The sequence below is a fragment of the Tupaia chinensis genome, unplaced genomic scaffold (assembly GCF_000334495.1).
Source record: "Tupaia chinensis unplaced genomic scaffold, TupChi_1.0 Scaffold144058_1, whole genome shotgun sequence".
Lineage (NCBI taxonomy): Eukaryota > Metazoa > Chordata > Mammalia > Scandentia > Tupaiidae > Tupaia > Tupaia belangeri.
In genome coordinates this window covers 1,346,767-1,355,416 of record NW_006203910.1, presented here as the reverse complement: position 1 = coordinate 1,355,416, position 8,650 = coordinate 1,346,767, and the positions used below count along the sequence as shown (strand labels likewise).

Sequence of the window (8,650 nt, the reverse complement as noted above, 5' to 3'; positions counted from 1 at the left end):
CACCTGCCAGACTCATCATTTTTATTTCATAGCCCATCTTCCTTCCTTCCTTTCTGCAGGGGAGACTGGGGAATGTAGTTTTTTCCCCAAGCATATTGCCTAAGGTGGGCAGTTGCTTTAACCTCATGCCACAGCTGCTTGGTGTTAGTTTTATATTTACATGGATTTAATGCCTGGGACATCAGTCTATTTTGCCAAAGACAAAGGGGCAGCTATTGCAGTTCATTTCATTTTCAGCCCCAGCCACACTCAGAACCCAGCACACTCTGCTCTTCCTCTGGAGAGCCTGGCCATCTTCAACAAGAAAATGTGAGAAGTGTGCTCACTCTGTGTCCAATGCCAAAGAACACAGAGACATAAAGTACGGCAAAGTGAGACTTTAGTGGTGGTCTTGCAAGACTGGGTTTCTAACGGACAGGCATGCCTCGAATGGTTACAACAAGCAATTTATTCCCTAGTGCACAAGCCCCTCCCCCAGTTCCTCATTGGTTGAGTACTATGGGGTGTACAATCTTTCTGGACATTGCCTGTTTCATTGTTCCCTTATTAGGTATTTATTGTCCCCTTCCCTCTCTTGTCCATCGGAAAGGCATGGGCTAGAACAAGACTGTGAAAAAGGCCTGACAAATGTCCTGAGGAGGGAAAAGAACCAGGAAATCAAAAGTAGCAAAGGACTGGAGACCAGCTGCCATCTTGAGAAGTCATTTCTTTCTTTCTTTTTTTTTTTTTCAATTGGCTGCAAAAGTCCAGCTATTTAATAACAAATACTCCCCCACCATCACCTCAACACAGCACCCTGAGAATCCTGGGCCCATCGGTGTGTGTGAGAGGGTTGTGGAAAGCCATAGAAAATGGGGGCAGCAGGTGAGGGGCTGGACGGGCCTCTGATCCCCCCATGTCACTGACTCCTGGCAGCCGAGAGCCAGGCTGGGCACAGATGCCTTCTCTGCCTGGCAACCAGCAGGGAACTCCACCCAAGGGAGGCCCAATCAGAGCAAATGAGAGGTGAGAGCAGACTGGGGGAAAGAGAGTTGAAACTAGAATGCTGGTCTGCCACCAAGCTTAGGTCCTCAGGCCTGCCTTTGTCACGTGCAGCTGCCAGAAGCCGGCCTGGGCCCAGCAAGGGGTCACCAGGACTCACACTGGCCTTGCCTTCCTGGCTGCCTTCCCAGCCCTCACAGCCTCCTTGTGGGTTTTCCGCTTCTCTGCTAGTTTGTTGGCCTCACGGACTTCGCACCTCTTGCCAAACATGATCTTGTACAGGTACTTCTCCCACTTCTTCATCATCACGATGGCCAGGCGCTTGGCCTCGCTCCTGAATGTCAAACAGCACTTGACTGGTAGACGCAAATGTTCCCTTCTCCTACGCCTTACTCCAAAGGTGAGCTCAAAGGCTTTTTGCTCCTGCTTCCCTGTTCCCTGGAGCTTGCCACTTTTGTGGTCAAGAGACACAGCCAGCTCAGGTCTAGGAGCTAAGGCCAGCCCAGAGGTGCCTGTCCACCTGCCACCTGGCCCCTTCCCACTCACCTGGGTCCTCTCCTCGCTGCAGAGCCAGAAGCTTCAGCTTCTCGGGTGGGACATAATCTCCTTCCTTCTCGGACACGAAGGGTGAAAGGTGCGGGGGCAGCTGTACCCCAGGGAAGTACTCTGCCACGGGCAGGAGAAGGCGGGCATTCACGGAGTCAAACACCCACTGGGGCTGCGCATAGCACCTGCCAATGACAGAGGCCTGCTGCCTGAGCGGGTGGACGATCTGGTGGGTGATGCAGAAGTCTGTGACATCTTAGGTGACCCCAATGCACAGTGACTTGTCCCAAGACACGGCCCCACCAAAACTGATGATGAAGGCCAGGGCCTCGTGTGGCACCTCGCAGTTCAGGAAGAACTTCGGGCCCTCAAAGAGCTTCTTGTCCTTTTCCTGCACTTCCAGCTCCTTCCTGCAGTCGTCCTCCTGGGCCGCCATCTCTCATCTGCTGGAAACTCATCTACCTCGGCCTCCTCCTCCATGGCAGGCACCACCGCACAGGCCAGGCTGGCACTGAGGGCCGCCAGTTTCTCCATGGAGCTCTCAGCGTCCAGCGCGTAGGTCCCGTCGCTGGCCTCTGCCTCTGCTTGGGTCTGACCCTCGAGCTTGGGGGCGGGGGAGGAGGGTGGAGGTTCAGTGACTGGTAAAGGCGGAAGTTGAGGAAGCCCAGCAGGGTGGTGTAGAACTGGGTGAAGGTGGCCATGACCGTGTAGCCCACATCTGTTGGGTGGTCGTGGGAGAAGGCGTAGGGGGTGATCCACACGATGGGCTGCCCCAGCACCTCCACCTGGTAGTAAATGCCTTTGATGGACAGGAAGACCTTGCACAGGACCCGGGCAGCGATGACGTAGTGCAGGGAACTCCACCGAGAGCTGGCGGCATGGCTGGATGGTGTGCACGTGGCACTTGGCGCTCCTGGGAAGGTAGAGAAGAGGAAGCACATGGACGGCGTCATCCAGGTCCCGCACGGCGTTGATGAAGGTGGGGTACCGCTCCTGATGATGCGGTCAAGTTTGTAGTTGGGCTTATTGTCCTTCAGACGCTCCTCAGTGTTCCACTCGCTCCTCCATATGCCTTCCGGAGCTAACGGACTTTAAAAACCTTGTATTCCCGGAACTCGTTGATGATGGGTTCATGAAGGAGAAACTTGGTATCTTTGAGAAGGTAGAAAGTGCGGGCAGCTGTGGAACCCTTGTTAACCTTCTTCTTGTGTTTGGGCTCGTGGGGATAAATGCCTTTGAGGGTGCACAGCCGCCTGAAGTCAGCCGGACTCAGCTGCAGATTCTTCCGGCCTTTATTTCAGGCGATATAGTGGTGGCAGAGCCCCGTTCATGCTTCTTCTCCAGGGCTACTGTGGCTCCACGTTTAGGAGCTAACAAGACCGCACTGAGAGCAGAAGTCATTTCTTTTCTTTTTTTTTTTTTTTTTTTTTTGGAGGAATTTCACCGTACGGGGCGGCCGGCTGACTTTGAGAGAGACAGAGAGACAGAAAGCGAGAAATCACCCCCCAGGGGGGATGGTCACGCCGCAATCCCTTCTCCTCCATTCTTGGGCACGCACGCACACGTGCCCGGCGTGAGTTTTAAGCCACCGGGTCCGGGACACGAACCGCGGTCGACTACGTGGGAGTCCAGCGACATAGCCATTACGCTAACTGCTGGTTCCCAGAAGTAATTTCTTAAGGGTGACCTGTTGTTTTGGTTTTGTTGGTTTAGGAACTTGCAGGGAATGTGTAATTTCTGTATTTTTTCTTTTCTTTTTTTTTTGCATCTTCAAGATGGTTAAGCAATTTTTGTTAAGCTATTCTTACAAATGAATCACTTAGGCTATTTTGTTATAAATTGAGCATCTGCCGGAAGGGTAGGCAGGCACTGGGAGCAGGGGAATAAGGGCAGAGGGGTATGCCTGAGCTTACTCTCTGTCACTTACATTGCTAGGCTGCTTGAGCAGTGCTCGAGGGCCGGATTTGGCCTGAGGGACATAGTTCACTGACCCCTGAAATAGTATAACACTTCAAATTAGAGGGCTGAGAAGCAGACCCACATTCATACGAGAACTGTTTATAATAACCGAAGTGGCGTTAGGAGTGAGTGGGGAAAGAATGGGCTATTTGATACGGTGGTGCTGGGACCATCTGTTATCCACAAAGGGGGGGTGGAGAGGATATACAATTTTATCCTGACTTCATACCAGATACAAAAACAAATTCCAAAAATGTCAAAAGCAAAATGTCCAAAAACGTTAGAATTATAAATGACAGAATATCCTCACGTGGCTTCTGCCTCCTGAGGAGCAGAGTCAGGGCTACTGCAGCTGGGCCCTAGTAGCGTCTTTAAAAATGTCGATCAATACAGCCGATCCCTGAGTATTGATGGTTTCAGTTATGATTTTTCGACTTCACAGTGGTGTAAAAGTGATACGCACCCGGGAGAAACTGTACTTTGAACTGTGCTCTTTTCCAGGGCTAGCAGTATATGGTAGGGTATACTCTGGTGATGCTGGCCCGTGGTGGCTAGCCGCAGCCCCCAGTCCGTGCAATCACAACAGTGAGGAACTATTGAGCTGGATACTATGACACTCCCATTTTACAGTATTTTCAGCCTAGAATGGGCTTATTAGGCTGTAACCCCGTTGTATACTAATATTTACATATCATGTGACTTCCTCAAGTCTAATATTAATCACTACATCTATTTTCTGTACTACATAAAATCAATAGAACATAAATTCCTCCTTTTGTTTTATTGTCTAGCATGTTGCCTTTATGACTAACCCCTCCCAACTCCTTTTTTTTTTTTTTTTTTATACTAAGTGCTTTACACATTTGTAAACATGTTTCTGATGTCCTACACCTTCCTTCTGGAATTATTTTTTTCTTACTGACATATGTATTTTCTTTGTCTTTCAGCAAGGGTCTGTAAGTAGAAAACTCTCTTAGTCTTGATTTTCTGAGTATGCCTTTTGTTTATTCTCACTTCTTAATGATCCTGTAGCCAGGCATAAGCTTCAGGGTAGCAGACATTTTCCCTCATCACTTGGAAGCTATCATTCCATTTTTATTTGAGCTTCCATTGTCAATCTAATAGTCAATCCTTTGTAGGAATTCTTTGTTTTGTTTTACGTTATCTTTGGCATTTCTGCATAATAAGTTGCCAAAAAGCCTGTGATTGGCACTTAGGATAGAAGAACTCATTACTTTGAAGCTAAATATAAAACTGCTTCCTGAATAGTCAGCCTGTGAAAAAACATTCTGCTGGTTTATGGTGATCTGGGAAGTTAATTTAAACTTCACATGGGGTTGTGTATTAAAGAAAAGACATCTTTATGACATGTGCACAATTCAGCAACTGATGTATACTCCATTTCTTCCGCTTACAATACAGTGCCAAGAGGGTCAAGTGACTTTTCTTAAAAGGAAAAAGGACCACAGGAGAGATAAAAGGAAGGTTTAAATAAGAGAGGAAACATAAATGAAAGAGTATTATGTTTCAAATCTTAAAGACATAGACTGGGGGGAAGCCATTTTGAACACTTGCTGCATTGTGCAACTGTATGCTGTACATTTTTAATAACAAAGGAGAGAGCAGCATGAGATTTCTTTAATTTACATCAAACCAGTGGTTTACAAACTACACAAAGCATCTTTGAATACAAGGCAGAGCAAGAACTAGGACAATGCCACTTTTTTCCCTTTGGTTAAATGAGACTTGGTTGTTGGCATCACATACGTTTCTATCAAAACACAATGCTGGAAAGGGAGTTCTGCATTTACAAGGTAGAAGAGAAAGGACAAATGGAGTTGAATTCAGAACTGTATTGTGTCTTGGCAACTATATCATATCCCAATCTATAGTTAGACCTCACAAGTCTTAGGGAAGGACTTCACGTTTCTACAGGCGCTAAGAAGAAATGGGGTGATTTTAGTTCCAGTGAGATTTCAGGATGAGCCGAAGAGTTTTGAAATGGAAGGCGTTAATCTGTTTATAAACGATGGAGCTTCTTGTTGGTGCTGTTTGAATTTGGGGTCCATTGCTAACATTTCAGAATTGTAAAAAGTTCTAGTAAAGGTGGCGAATGTCATCCTTGAGGAGACCATAGTGAGTGTGCAAGCCGAAACCTGCATTTTATAGAAGGGAAAACTCAGGCTCAGAGACAGAATTAGTGACTTTCCCAGTGTCATGAAATGAGCCAGGGGAGAGTAGGGGGAACGATTTAGGTCCTTAAGTCCTAGCACAGTGTCATATCTAATATCTTCAACAAGGTAATACTTGTTGGATTGTTTTATCTGGAACAAAACTAAACAAAACAAAACAGCTGTATTAGTTTCCTAGGGCTTCCATAACAAAATACCACAAATGGGTGCCGTAAAACCACACAAATTGGGCTGACCTTAGTGGTTGAGGGAGCTGGATCCCACATGACTGACTGCAGTTCGAATCCTCACCCCAGCAACTTGAAAAACATGCTGGGTGCATGTGCATGTGTGCCCCAAATCCCAACAGGATAGAGAAATGGAGAAGGGATTGTGTGATGACCACACTCCAATGTATAGGGATGCTCCCACTTTCTTTGACAAGTGCACATACCCTTTGTCAATTAAAACAAAACAAAAACAAAATCAGAAATTAATTGTCTCAGTTCTGGAGGCTGAAGGTTCTGAATCAAGGTGTCAGTAAGGCCATGCTCCCTCTGAGAGTCTGAGTAGATACTTTCCTTTGCCTCTGCCTAGCTCCTGGTGGTGGCCCTCAATCCTGGTGTTCCTTGACTTGAGGCTGTAGCACTCTGGTCCCTGCCTCTGTAGTCATATGGCATTCTTCTTGTGTATTTTTTTTGGAGAGGTTTTTCACTATAGGGCGCGTGCGCTCGCCAGACAGACAGAGAGAGACAGAGAGACAGAAAACAAGAAATCACCCCCAGGGGGGATGGTCACGCCGCAATCCCTTCTCCTCTATTCTCCTCTCGGGATCTTGGACACGCATGCACATGCACCCGGCGTGAGTTTTAAGCCACCGGGTCCAGGATGCGAACCGCGGTCGACTACATGGGAGTCCAGCGACATAGCCATTACACTAACTGCTGGTCCCTCTTCTTGTGTGTTTTTAGTACAGATTTCCATCTCCTTATGACACCAATCATACTGGATTGGGGACCTACCTAATGACTTCACTTTAATTTGGTGTCATCTGCAACGTCCCTATTTCCAAAAAAGGTCACATTCACAGGTATTGGGGTTAGGATTTCAACATAGCTTTTTGGTAGGCACAATTCAACTTGTAATAGTAGCTTTATTGAAGTACAATTCACATTTCATATAATTCACCCATTAAAGTATGCAATCTATGGTATTTGCTATATTCACAGAGTTATGCAACCATCATCATAGTATAATTTTAGATTTTTCATTTCCCCTAAAAGAAGTTCCGTGCCCATTAGTATTTACTCTATATTTCCTTCCTCCCTGCTCTAGCCCTTGCAACCACTAATCTACTTTCAGCCTCTAAATATACCTGCTCTGGACATTACATATAAATGGAATCCTGCAGTACGTGGTCCATCGTGACTGTTCCTTCACTTAGAAAAATGTTTTCAAGGTTGATCCATGTTGTAGCATGCACTGGTACTTCATATTCTTTTTTTTAATGGCTGAGTCATATTCCATGGTATAGATAAACTGTACGTTGTCTATCCATTCATCAGTTAATGGACATTTGAGTTGTTTTTGCTTTTGGGGCTATTATGGGTAATGCTACTATGAATATTTTTCTGCCAACTTTCATGTGGTCGTATATTTTCATTTCCTTGGGTATACAACTAGGAATGGAATTGCTGGGTCATATGGTACTTCTGTATTTAACTGCTGGAGAAATTGTCAGATAACTTTTCAGAGTGACTGTACCATTTTACATTACCACCAGAAATGAGAGTTCCAATTTCTCCAAATCATCCCAACACTTGTTATTGTTTATCTTTTTAAATTATTATTGTGCTAGTGGGTATGAATTCGTATTTCATTGTAGTTTTGATTTACATTTTCTTAATGACTAGAAGGCGTCTTTTCATGTGCTTTTTGACTATTTGTATATCTTTTTTAGAGCAATATCTATTTATATTCTTTGACCATATTTTAAATTATTTGACTTTTTACTGTTGCAATTTAGTAGTTCTTTATTTTTCTGTATTCATGATAGAGCATGGACGAGAGAGAGAGAGAGACAGAGAGAGAGAGAGAGAGAGAGAGAGAGAGACTCTCTGCATGGTCTGATCAGGCCACATTCCCCTTCCTTCAGTTCTCTAGCCTGTTGTATACTGATCACTTGTGTGTATGCCTGTTATGGTTCATTTATTCATTTATCATTTTTTGTTCCATTTTGAGTTAGTTTTATATAATATGTGAAGTAAGAATTCAGTTTCATTCTTTTTCATGTGATTACCCAATTGTCCCTGAACAATTTGTTGAGAAGAATATTTTTCCCTCTTGAATGGTCTTGGCATTCTTGTTGAAAATCAGTTGATAGTAGACACATGGTTCTGTTTCTGGACTCATGCTTCTATTCCGTTCATTGTGTGTCTGTCCTATTCCAGTACCATACTATCCTCATTACTGTTGCTTTTTAGTAAATTTTGAAATCATGAAGCGTGAGTCCTCCTACCTTCTTTTTCAAGGCCATTTTGGCTATTCTCGGAACCTCATAATACCATATGTATTTTAGAATTGGCTTGTTGGTTTCTACAAAGACGTCACTGGAATGCTAATAGGGATTATGTCGAATCTGTAGATGAACTTTGGGTGTATCCCATTGTAACAATATTAAACCTTATGATCCTTTAACACAGAATGCTTTTTCATTGATTGTCATGTGTCACATAATGTCATTTTGGTATACAATGGACTGTATATATGATGCTGGCCCCATAAGGAGCATATAGGCTAAACCATATAGCCTAAGTATGTAGTAGGCTACGCCATCTAAATTTGTGTAAGTACACTCTAGGACATTTGCACAATGACAGAAGTGCCAAATGATACCATTCTCAGAATGTATCCCTATCATTAAGTGATGCAGTGCTGCATTTGGATATTTTTTTGAGAGTTTTTTTTTTTTTTTTTCGCTATAGGGTGCGTGC

At 44.8% G+C, this 8,650-nt stretch overlaps 1 pseudogene; it reads right to left on the bottom strand.

The window, feature by feature from the left end:
- Positions 1-1,337: 1,337 nt before the first annotated feature.
- Positions 1,338-2,928, bottom strand: LOC102497254 (pescadillo homolog pseudogene; annotated as a pseudogene).
- Positions 2,929-8,650: the final 5,722 nt, after the last annotated feature.